This window comes from Trachypithecus francoisi, unplaced genomic scaffold, assembly GCF_009764315.1.
Source record: "Trachypithecus francoisi isolate TF-2019V2 unplaced genomic scaffold, Tfra_2.0 Contig00122, whole genome shotgun sequence".
Lineage (NCBI taxonomy): Eukaryota > Metazoa > Chordata > Mammalia > Primates > Cercopithecidae > Trachypithecus > Trachypithecus francoisi.
Genome location: NW_022680480.1, coordinates 167,001 through 180,025, shown reverse-complemented (window position 1 = coordinate 180,025; position 13,025 = coordinate 167,001). Strand labels below are relative to the sequence as shown.

Sequence of the window (13,025 nt, the reverse complement as noted above, 5' to 3'; positions counted from 1 at the left end):
TCTTTCTTCTAGTTGGTCAAGTCGGTTACTGAAGCTTGTGCATTTGTCACGTATTTCTTGTGTCATGGTTTTCATCTCTGTCAGTTCGTTTATGGCCTTCTCTGTATTAATTATTCTAGTTATCAATTCTTTCACTCTTTTATCAAGATTTTTAGTTTCTTTGTGCTGGGTACGTAATTCCTCCTTTAACTCTGAGAAATTTGATGGACTGAAGACTTCTTCTCTCATCTCGTCAAAGTCATTCTCCGTCTAGCTTTGATCCGTTGCTGGTGATGAGCTGTGTTCCTCTGGATGGGGAGGTGTGCTCTTATTCTTTGAATTTCCAGCTTTTCTGCCCTGCTTTTTCCCCATCTTTGTGGTTTTATCTGCCTCTGGTCTTTGATGATGGTGACATACTGATGGGGTTTTGGTGTGGGTGTCCTTCCTTTTTGTTAGTTTTCCTTCTAACAGTCAGGACCCTCAGCTGTAGGTCTGTTGGAGATTGCTTGAGGTCCACTCCAGATCCTGTTTGCCTGGGTGTCAGCAGCAGAGGCTGCAGAATATAGAATATTGCTGAACAGCGATTGTACCTGTCTGATTCTTGCTTTGGAAGCTTCCTCTCAGGGGTGTACTCCACCGTGTGAGGTGTGGGGTGTCAGTCTGCCCCTAATGTGGGATGTCTCCCAGTTAGGCTACTCAGGGGATAGGGACCTACTTGAACAGGCAGTCTGTCCGTTCTCAGATCTCAACCTCTGTGTTGGGAGATCCACTGCTCTCTTCAATGCTGTCAGACAGAGTCGTTTGTGTTTGCATAGGTTTCTGCTTCTTTTGTTGTTGTTGTTCTTGTTGTTGTTGTTGTGTAGCTCTGCCCTGCTCCCAGAGGTGGAGTCTACAGAGACAGGCAGGCCTCCTTGAGCTGCTGTGAGCTCCACCCAGTTCGAGCTTCCCAACCACTTTGTTTACCTACTTAAACCTCAGCAATTTTGGGCTCCCCTCCCCCAGCCTCACTGCTGCCTTGCCGTTAGATTGCAGACTGCTCTGCTAGCAATCGGGGAGGCTCTGTGGGAACTTCCAATTAGATATATAAGTAGGTGGCCTGTTGTGATATTAGTGGTTATATGTATGGCTAAGGCTATTGGTTGGATGAATAGGCTAATGGTTTCAACAATTATTAGTATAGGAATAAGGGTTGTGAGTGTGCCTTGTGGTAAAAAGTGTGTCAGAGAGTTTTTAGTTTAAAGCAAAGGCCTATAATTACTGTGCTTATTCATAAGGGGATTGCTATGACTAATTTACGGATAGTTGAGTGGTTGGTGTAAATGAGTGAGGTAGGAGTCCGAGGAGGTTGGTAGTGGTAATAAAGATAATTAGGGACACTAGTATGAGGGATCAGGTTTGTCCTTTGGTATTGTGAATTGTTGTTATTTGTTTTAGGATAAGTTGAGGTAATTTTTGCTGAATGGTGATTAGTCAATTGCTGATGAGGTGTTTGGGAGTTGGGATTAGTAATGAGGGGAATAGAATGATGAGTACTACAGCAGTTAGACCTAAGATTGTTGGGGCAATGAATGGGGTGAATAGATTTTCTTTCATTTTGATTCTCAAGGGTTATTATGGTTTTGTATACCAATTTTTTTTGGTGCTATAAATGGGGGGGCAGTAATTTATGTTTAGTAATTTTAGTTGAATGATGAAGAATAATGTAAAGAGCATGGACGCGATAATGGTGGGTCATGTAGATGTATCTAGTTGGGACATTTCACTCTCAAGAGGTGTTATTTCTCTCGGTCTTTAACTTAAAAGCTTAATGCTTGGGCAGCTGTACAGTGATTCTGCGGGAATATTTTATAGAGGGTTTATGGAGTGAAAGTAGAGTGGGTTTATAAAGTAAATACAGGTCCTATTTCAACAATTTTTAGTGGAATTCATTCTGTAATGATAGGTATAAAGCTGTGATTAGCACCACAGGTTTCTGTGCATTGTCCATAGTAGACACCTGGTCATATAGCGGTGAATGTGGTTTGGTTCAGGCGTCTAGGGATTGTGTCTGTTTTTAACCCTAATGTTTGGACAGTTCATGAATGTAGGACATCTTGGGATGTGATTATTATACGAACGGGGGCTTCAGTTGGAAGGACTACTCAGTGTCAACCTCAAGAATTTGAAGGTCTCCTGGGTTAAGAATAATGGTGGAAAGGTATAAGAACTAAAGATTGATCCTCCATAGTCTGTGTACTCATATGTTCAATATCACTGGTGTCCAGTCGATTTAATGGTGAAACAGGGATTATTAATTTCATCTGTTAGATATAGGATGCATAAGGATGGAAGGGCAATTAAGACTAGGATGATGGTGGGCAAGATGATTCAGATGCTTTCTATTTCTTGGGCATCTGTGATGTTAGTACTAGTGAGTTTTGTTGTGAGTGTTAAAGAGAGAATGTATAAAACTAGAAAGCTGGTTAGGAAAATAATTATAAGTGCATGGTCATGGAAGGTGATTATTCTTCCATAATAGGAAATGTGGCATCTTGAAGGCCTAATTGAACTTGGTGAGCCATTGAGGATTTAGGATTAGGATTTAGTCTACAATTTAACTTTGATGAAGTTATGAAATAGTTTTTCTAATACCTTATTGAAAAAGTCATAGAGGTTATGAGGTTGGCTTGAAACCAGTTTTAGGGGTTCGATTCCTTCCTTTTTCATCTAGATTTTATAAAGGTTGGTTCTTCAAATATGTGATAGGGTGGGGGGCGGCCGTATAGTCACTCTAAGTTAGTAGAAGGTTGTTCAATTAGAAGGACTTCACGTTTTGAAGCAAAAGACTCTCAAGTTATGTAAACTATTAATATTACTACTGTTAAGGATATGAAGGAGCCTATGGATGATAAAATATTTCATGCAGTAGATGCATCTGCGTAATTGGAATGACGTCGGGGTATACCAGATAAGCAGAGGAAATGTTGTGGAAAGAAGATTAAATTTACGCCTATAAATATAATAGCCAAATGGGCTTTGGCATAGGTTTGGTCGAGTGTATAACCTGAAAATAAGGCACATCAGTGGATAAAGTCTCCCATAATAGCGAATATACAGCTCCTATTGATAAGACATAGTGAACGTGGGCTACAATATAGTGTGTGTCGTGTAATACAATATCTAATGATGAGTTAGCTAATATAATACCAGTCAGGCCTCCTACTGTGAAGAGGAAAATGAAGCTAGAGCTCAGAATATTGTGGGAGATTGTTTGGTGTTACTTCCGTGAAGTGTAGCAAGCGAGTTAAAGACTTTAACACCTGTGGGAATAGCAATAATTATAGTGGCAGAGGTGAAGTAGGCTCGTGTGTCTATGTCTATACCTACTGTGAATATATGATGTGCTCACACAATAAATCCTAGGAAACCGATTGATATTATAGCTCAAACTATACCCATGTATCCAAATGGTTACTTTTTTCTGGAGTAATACGTCATGATGTGGGAGATTATTCCGAATGCTGGTATGATAAGGATATAGGCTTCAGGATGGCCAAAGAATCAGAATATATGTTGATATAAGATAGGATCAGCTCCTCTACCTGGATCAAAGAAATTGGTGTTAAGGTTGCAGTCTGTTAATATATGGTAATGCCAGTGGCTAGGACTGGGAGAGAGAGGAGGAGTAGGACTGCTGTAATTAGAACTGATCAGACAAACAGGGGGCTTGGCATTCGGACATGGCAGGGGGGTTTATATTGATAACAGTGGTAATAAATTTAATAACTCCTAGGATAGAGGAAATGCCTGCTAGATGAAGAGAAAAGATAGTTAGGTCTACAGAGGCTCCTGGGTGAGAAAAGTTTCCTGCTAAGGGAGGGTAGGCTGTTCAACTGATTCCAGCACCCCAGCACCAGTTTCTGCTATGACAGATGTGAGCAGTAATAGGTAGGGGGGGGAGTCAAAAGCTTATATTATTTATATAGGGAAATGCCATGTTGGGGGCACCGATTATTAGGGGTACTAATCAATTTCCAAATCCCCCAATTATAATTGGTATTACTATGAAGAAGATTATGATGAATGCCTGAGCTGTGACGATAACATTGTAGATATGATCATTGCCTAGGAGATTGCCAGGTTGACCCAGTTCAGCTCGAATAAGAGGCTTAAAACTATGCCTATGGCTCCAGCTCGTGTGCTGATTAGTAGATATAAGGTTCTGATGTCTTTACGGTTGGTTGAAAATAGTCATCAGTTCGTGAACATAGGTGGGGGGTGTAAAATGGCTGAGTAAGCATTAGACTGTAAATCTAAAGACAGAGGTCAGGCCTCTTTTTACCAGTCCCAAGGTGATTTTCATGTTGAATTGCAAATTCAAAGGAGTAGTTTTAACTCTGCCAGGGCTTCTCCCACCTTTTTTCCTGTGGCGGGAGAAGTAGATTGAAGCCAGTTGATTAGGGTATTTAGTTGTTAACTAAATTTTGTGGGTTTAAGTCCATTAATCTAGTAAGGGTGTAGCTTGATTAAGGTGATTGATGTGCATTCAGTTGATGCAGAGTGAAATTTTGCAGTCCTTGTGTGTTTCAGAAATTAAATATAGTCTACTTAATAAGGGCTTTGAAGGCTCTTGGTCTTAGTTAACCTAAATTTCTAGGAGGCAGGTAGGGTTAGTGGGGATATCAGTAAGAGGAAAGTGGTAAGAATGATAAGTGGGGGGAGAAGTGGTATAGGTTTTGTGTTTTCAAATTGTCATTTTATTTTTATGTTATTGGATATAAGAAATAAGGTCATGGAAGTGGAGTAGATTAGGTGTATGTAGAAGTATAGGTTTAGGAGGATTATAATAATTATGATGGTGGGAAAAATAAAATTATTGTTTTTTGTAATTCTTGAATAGTAATTCATTTAGGTAGGAAGCTAGTTAATGGCGGTAGGCCTCCCAAGGATAGTAGGGTGGATGAAATTAGAGGTATTAATCAGGTTAGTTTACTTCATGCACAAGATAGCAGTAGGGTTGTGGTATTTGAGTTTAGGTTGAATGCTAGAAATGCAGTGGTTGTTAGAGTAATATAGATGATTAGGTAGAATATGGTGAGGTTTGGATTATACATTAATGTTGTTGTTATTCAGCCTATATGGATAATTGAGGAGTACATTAAGATTTTGTGTAGTTGTGTTTGGTTGAGACCTCCTCAGCTACCTATCATGATGGATAGAATTGATACAGTGAGGAGGACGCTTATGTTTATTGATGAATAAATTTGATATATAATTGAGATAGGGGCTAATTTTTGTCATGTAAGGAGGAGCAGGCTGGAGATTAAAGGGGTTCTTTGGGTAACTTCTGGGACTCAGAATTGAAAGGGGGTTATTCCTAGTTTTATAGCAAGGGCTGTTGTTATTAAGGATGAATATTGGTTGATGTTATTTGCTACAGTTCAATATCCAGAAAACAAGTTATTGGAGAGGATGGCTATTATGAGGATTATGGATGCAGTTGTTTGTCTGAGGAAATACTTGGTGGCGGCTTCTGTGGACCGGGGGTTTGCTTTTTAATTAGAATTGGAATAAAGGCTAATATATTTATTTCTAGGCCTGTTCCTGTGAAAAATCAGTGTGAGCTTAGTGATGTGATAAGGCTGCCTGTGAAAATGGTGAAGTAGATGATAAGTTGAGCTGGTGGGTTAATTAGTATGGGAAGGATGTAACAACATTTTCAGAGTATGGGCCTGATAGCTTATTTAGCTGGCCTTACATTAGGATGAGGTGTGAAGGACAGCACGGATAATTTTGGATTCTCAGAGATAGGTTCAACTCCTATGTTCATAGAAATAAGAGGATTGGAACCTCTATCATTTACTCTTTTGCCAGACATATTTCTAGGTTTGGGGGGAATGCTGGAGATTGTAGTGGGTGTTGAAATATATCATATGAGAAGTGCTAATGTGAGTGGGAGAAAATTTTTTCATAATAGATATATAAGTTGGTCGTAGCAGAATCAGGGGTATGCTGTTCAATTCATAAAATAGGGAGGCTAGGAGGAGTGTTTAGATGTTAAAGCATGTTGTGAAGAATTCCAGAGAACAGATAGTGTATAATGTACCTAGAAAAAATGTAGTTGTTAGGGCCTTTATTATAATAATATTTATGTATTCAACTATAAAGAATAGAGCGAATGGACCTGCAGCATATTTTATATTAAAGCCTGAGACTAGTTGTGATTTGCCTTCTGTGAGATTGAAGGGGGCTCGGTTAGTTTCTGCTAGTGTAGAGATGAATCTTATTATGGCTAAGGGTCATGATGGCAGTAGAAGTCAGAGGTGTTCTTGTGATGTGATAAGTGTGTGTTTCCCAGATAGATTCTTTCTAGTTTTTGTCTGAGTATATTTGGTTTTACCATAAGCCTCAATGGGCTCCACAAAGTCCCTTTACAGATTCTAAAAAAGAATGTTTCCAAACTGATGAATCTAAAGAAAGGTTTAAATCTGTGAGATGAATCCACACATCATCAAACAGTTTCACAGATAGCTTGTTTCTAGTTTTCATCTGGGATATTCACTTTTTACCCATAGGCCTACATGAGTTCCCAAAAGTCCCTTCGCAGTTTCTGCAAAACGAGGGTTTCCAATCTGTTGAATGAAAAGAAAAGTTTAACTCCGTTAGATGGATCCACGCATCTCAAAGCCATTTAACAGATTGCTTTTTTTCTAGTTTTCATCTGGACATATTCGGTGTTTCTCCATATGCATCAATAGGCTTCCAATTGCCCATGCAGCTTCTACAAAAAAAGTTGTTACAATCTGCTAAATCAAAAAACAAAAATAACTTTGTGAGATGGAACCACAACAAGTGGTTTCTCAGATGGCTTCTTTCCAGATTTCAGCTGAAGATATTTGGTTTTCCCCATAGGGTCAATGGGTTCTTAAATGTCCCTTCACAGATTCTACAAAAATAGTGGTTCCAACCTGGTGAATGAAAAGAAGAGTTTAACTCTGTGAAGTGCATCCACAAATGACCAAGGAGTTTCACAGATAGCTTCTTTCTAGTTTTTATCTGAAAATATTCAGTTTTCCCCATAGGACTCAATGGGTTTTCAAATGTTTCTTCTTAGATAATATAAAAGAAGTGTTTCCTGCCTGGTGAATAAAAAGAAATGTTTGTCTATGGGAGATCAATCCACACATCCCTAAGCGGTGTCACAGAAACTTCTTCCTAGTTTTTATCTGGGGATATTTGCTTTTTGCCCAAAGGCCTTAATGAGCTTCCTAATGTCCCTCTGCAGATTCGACAAAAAGAGTCTTTCCCACCTGCTGAATATGAAGAAAGGGTTCACTATGTGAAATGAATCCACACATCCCCAACTAGTTTCACAGATAGCTTATTTCCAGTTTTTAACTTGGGGTATTCTGCTTTTCCTTATAAGCTCAATGTGCTATCACATGTCCCTTTGCACATGCTACAAAAACAATATTCCAACTTACTGAATGAAAAGAAAGGTTTAACTCTGTGAGACGAATCCACACATCACAAATCAGTTTCACAGATAGCTTTTTTTCTAGTTTTTATTGTGGGATATTCTGTTTTTCCCTATAGACTTCAATAAGCTTCAAATGTCCCTACGCAAATTCTACAAAAAGAGTGTTTTCAACCTGCTGAAACAAAGGAAAAGTTTAACTCTCTGAGTTGACTCCCCCCACCTCGAAGTTTCACAAATGGTTTCTTTCTAGTTTTTACCTGAGCATATTTGGATTACCGCATAATCCTCAATGGTCTCCCAAATGGCCCTTGTCAGATTCCACAAAAAAAAAAGTGTTTCAAAACCAGCTGAATCAAAAGAAAGTTTTATCTCTGTGAGATAAATTCCCTCATCCTGAAGCAGTTTCACAGATAGGTCCTTCCTAGTTTTTATCTGGGGATATTCGGTTTTTCTCCAAAGGCCTCAATGAGATCCCAATTGTAGCCTCTCAGATTCCATAAAAAAGTGATTCCAATCTGCTGAATCGAAAGAAAGGTTCAACTCTGTGAGATCAATCCACAAATCAAGAAGCAGTTACACAGATAGCTTCTTTCTAGTTTTTCTGTGAGGATATTCGTTTTTTCCCCATATGCATGAGTGGGTTCCTAAACGTACGTTTTTGGATTCTACAAAAAGAGGGTTTCCCACCTGTTGAACCAAAAGAAAAGTTTATCTCTGTGTGACGAATCCACACATCACAAAGCAGTTTCACAGATTGTTTCTTTTTACATTTTACCTCATGATATTCAGTTTTTCTTCACAGGCCTCAGTGGGCTCCAAAATGTCCCATTGCAGGTACTACAAAAAGAATGTTGCCAACCTGCTGAATCAACAGAAAGGTTTGCCTATGTGAGATGTATCCATGCATCAAAAATCAGTTTCACAGGTAGCTTCTTTCTGGTTTAGATCTGGGGATACCCAATTTTTCCCCATAGGCCTCAATGAGCTCCTAAATATCTCTTCACTGATACTGCAAAAAGAGTGTTTACAATCTGTTGAATCAAAAGAAAGTTTACCTCAGGTAGATGAAACGACACCTCATCACACAGTTTCACCGATAGCTTCTTTGCAGTTTTTATCTGGGGATTTTTGATTTTTCCCCATAGGTCTCAATAGGCTCCAGAATCTCCTTTTGCAGTTTCTAAAATAAAGAATGTTTCCAATGTGCTGAATCAAAAGAAGCTGTAAGCTTGTGAGGTGAATCCAAAAATCACAAAGTAGTTTAAAAGGTACCTTTTTTCTAGTTTTTATGGTGGATATTTGGCTTTACCCCTTAAGCCCCAGTGAGCTCCCAGATGTTCCTTCTCAGATTCTACAAAAAGAGTGATTCCAACCAGGTGAATCAAAAGAAAGGTTTAACTCTGTGAGATAAATCCTATCATCAGCATGCAGTTTCACAGATAGCTTATTTCTAGTTCTTATCTAGGGATATATGGTTTTTCCCCATAGCCTTCAAGGGCTCCCAAATGTCCCTTCAAAGATTCAACAAAAAGAATGTTTCTAACCTGCTGAATCAAAAGAGAGGATTATTGATGTTATTTGAATCCAGACATCACCAAGCATTTTCAAATATAGCTTCTTTCAATTTTTTATCTGGGGATTTTCTTTTTCCCCCTTAGACCTCAATGAGTTCCAAAATGTCCCTTCACAAATTCTGCAAAAGCATGTGTCTCCAACCTGCTGAATCAAAAGAAACTTTTAACTCTGTGAGTTGAATCAACACATCACCAAGCAGTTTCTCAGGTAGCTTCTTCCTAGTTTTTGTCTGTGGATATTCTTTCTCCCCTGTAGTCCTCAATGGGCTCCCAAGTGTCCTTTCTCAGATTCTATGAAAATAGTGTTAATAACCCGCTGAATAAAAGAAAGTTTTTACTCTGTGAGTTGAATCAACACATCGCCAAGCTATTTCACAGATAGCTTCTTCCCAGTTTTTATCTGGGGATATACCATTTTTCTGCATAGACCTCAATGGGCTCCCAAATGTCCTATCACAGATTCTATGAAAATAGTGTTTTCAACCTGCTGAATCAACAGAAAGTTTTAACTCTGTGAGAAGAATCCACACATCACCAAGTACTTTCACAGATAGCTTCATTCTAGTTTTTATCTGGGGATAGTCTGTTTTTCCCTTTGTCCTCAATGGGTTTCAAAATATCCCTTTGGAGGTTCTAGAAAAATAATGTTTGCAACCTTCTGAAGCAAAGGAAAGCTTAATCTCATTGAGTGGAATGCACACATCCCCAAGTAGTTTCACATACAGGTTCCTTCTCGTTTTTATTTGGGAATATTTAGTTTTTCCACATAGGACTCAAAGGCTCAAAAATGTACCACTGCAGAGTCTACCAAACTAGTGTTTCCAATCTTCTGATCAAAAACACGTTTAACTCTGTGAGATGAATCCACATATAACCAAACAGTTTCACAGATATCTTCTTTCTAGTTTTTATGTGGGCATATTCAGTTCCTTCCCATAGGCCTCAAAGGGCTCCCAAGTGTCCCTTCACAGATTCTACAAAAAAAGTGTTTCCAACCTGCTGAGTCAAAAGAAAAGTTTAACTATGTGGGATACATCCACACATCACCAAGCAGTTTCACAGAGAGCTTCTTTCTAGTTTTTATCTGTGGATATTCACTTTTTATCCATGGGCCCCAAAGGGCTCCAAAATGTCCCATTGCAGAATCTACAAAAAGAGTGTTTCCATCCTGCTGAACTGAAAAAAAGGTTTATTTCGGTGAGACAAATCTACACATTACCAAGCAGTTTCACAGATAGCTTATTTCTAGTTTTTATCTGGGTGTATTCAGCATTACTCCATAGACCTCAATGGCCTCCAAAATGTCCCTTTGCACATTCTACAAAAACATTGTTTCCAACCTGCTGAATAAAATAAAAGTTTTATCTCTGTGAGATGAATTCACACATCACCAAGCAGTTTCACAGATAACTTCTTTCTAGTTTTTATCTAGGGATATTAGGCTTTTCCATATTGGACTCAATGGGATCTCAAATGTCCCTTCTCATATTCTACAAAAAGATTGTTTCCAATCTGCTGAATCAAAAGGAAATTTGACATCCATGAGTTGAATCCACACATCCAGAAGCAGTTTCACAGATAGCTTCTTTCAAATATTTATCTAGAGATATTCATATTTTCCTTTTAGGCCTCAGTAGGCTCCCAAATGGCTCTTCACAGATTCTACAGATTCTGCTGAATCCAAAGAAAGTTTTAATTCTGTGAGATATATCCACACGTCACAAGCCATTTCACAGAGAGTTTCTAATTTTTATCTGGGGATATTTGGTTTTTCCCCATAGCCCTCAATGGACTCACAAATGTCCCTCTACAGATTCTACAAAAAGACATTTTCCAACCTGCTGAATCAAAAGTAAGGTTCAACTCTATGAGATTGGTCCACACGTTATGAAACAGTTTCACAGATAACTTCCTTCTAGTTTTAATCTGGGGATATTCATTTTTTCTCCATAAGCCTTGATGGGCTCCCAAAAGTCTTTTCACAGATTCTGCAAAAACATATCTCCAATCTGCTGAATCAAAAGAACCAATTCATCAGGTTGGTTTTGATTCCCAACCTGATGAATCAAAAGCAAGTTTCACTCTGTGAGATGAATCAACACAACACATTGTCTTTGTGTGATGAAACTAGACATCAACAAACAGTTTCAAAGATAGTTTTTTTTTCTAGTGTTAATTTAGGGATATTCAGTTTTTCCCCACAGGGCTAAAGGGCCTCACAAATGTCCATTCCCAGGTTTGACAAAAAGAGCATCCCCAACCTGCTGCATCCAAGGAAAAGTTTAACTCTGTGAGATAAATTTAAATATCACCAAGCAGTTTCGCAGATAGCTTTTTTCCAATTGTTTTCTGGGAATAGTCACTTTTTTCCCATCCACCTCAAAGGGCTCCAAAATTTATTTTGCATATTCTACAAAAGGAGTGTTTCCAACCTGCTGAGTCAAATAAAAATTTAACTCTGTGAGATGAACCCACACATCACCAAGCAGTTTCACAGATAGCATCTTTCTAGTTTTTATCTAGTGATATTTGGTTTTTCACCATAAGCGTCAATGGGATCCCAAATGTAGCTTTGCAGATTCTGCAAAAACAGTGTTTTCAACCTGCTGAATCAAAGCAAGGGTTAACCTTCTTGAGATGAATCCACACATCACCAAACAGTTTCACAGATAACTTCTTTCTAGTTTTTATCTGGGGATATTCGGTATTTAACCATAGGCCTCAATGGGTTCCCAAATGTCTTTTCGCAGACTCTGCAAAAAAGTGTCTCCAACCTGCTGAATCCAAGGAAAGGTTTAATACTGTGTGATGAATCCACGCATGACAAAGAAATTTGGCAGATTACTTCTTTCTAGTTTTTGCCTTGGAATTTTTATATTCCCCATAGGCCTCAAAGGTTTCCCAAATGACATTTCACAGATTCTACAAAAAGATTGTTTCCAACCTGTTGAAACAAAAGAAAGGTTTAACTCTGTGAGATGAATCCAGACATCAGAAAGCACTTTTACAGATACCTTCTTTCTACTTTTTATCTGGGTATATTTTTTTGTCCCCATAGGTCTTAATGGGCTCCCAAATGTCTTTCCGCATATTCTATAAAAAGAGTGTTTCCAACCTGCAGCATCAAAAGAAAGGTTTAACTCTGTGAGATGAATCCAGACATCTGAAAGTACTTTTACAGATAACTTCTTTCTACTTTTTATCTGGGTATATTTCGTCTGTCTCCATAGGTCTTAATGGGCTCCCAAATGTCTTTCTGCATATTCTATAAAAAGAGTGCTTTCAACCTGTAGCATCAAAAGAAAGGTTTAACTCTGTGAGATAAATCCACACATCACAAATCAATTTCGCAGATAGCTTCTTTCTAGTATTTATCTGGGGATATTGTTTTTCCCAGTAGGCATCAATGGGTTTCAAATGTCCCTTTGCAGATTCTACAAAAATAGGATTTCCAACCTACTGAATCTAAAGTAACTTGTGACTCTGTGAGATCAGTCCAGACATTGCAAAGCAAATTCACAGATTGCTTGTTTCTAGTCTTTATCTGGAGATATTCAGTTTTTCCCCATATACCTCAAATGGCTCCCAAATGTCCCTTTGAAGATACTACAAACAGACGATTTCCAACATGCTGAATCAAAAGAAAGGTTTAAATCTGTGAAATGAATCCACGTATCACCCATATCACCAAACAGTTTCACAGATAGCTTTTTTTTAGTTTGTATCTGAAGATGTTGTGGTTTTTTTTCTGTAGGACTCAATCGACTCCCACATATCCCTTTGCAAATTCTAAGAAAAAACGTTTTTCCAACATGGTGAATCAAAGGAAAGATTTAACTCTGTGAGATGAATCCCCACATCAACAGACAATTTCACAGATAGCAACCTTTTAGTTTTTATCTGAGTATATTTGCTTTTTCTTCATGGGCCTCATAGGGCTCTCAAATGTCCTTTTACAGATGCTGCAAAAAGAGTGTTTTCAACCTGATGAATCACAAACAAGTTTCACTCTG

At 38.4% G+C, this 13,025-nt stretch overlaps 1 pseudogene; it reads right to left on the bottom strand.

Annotated features, from left to right (window-relative positions):
• Window positions 1-1,859: 1,859 nt before the first annotated feature.
• Window positions 1,860-2,540, bottom strand: LOC117099543 (annotated as a pseudogene).
• Window positions 2,541-13,025: the final 10,485 nt, after the last annotated feature.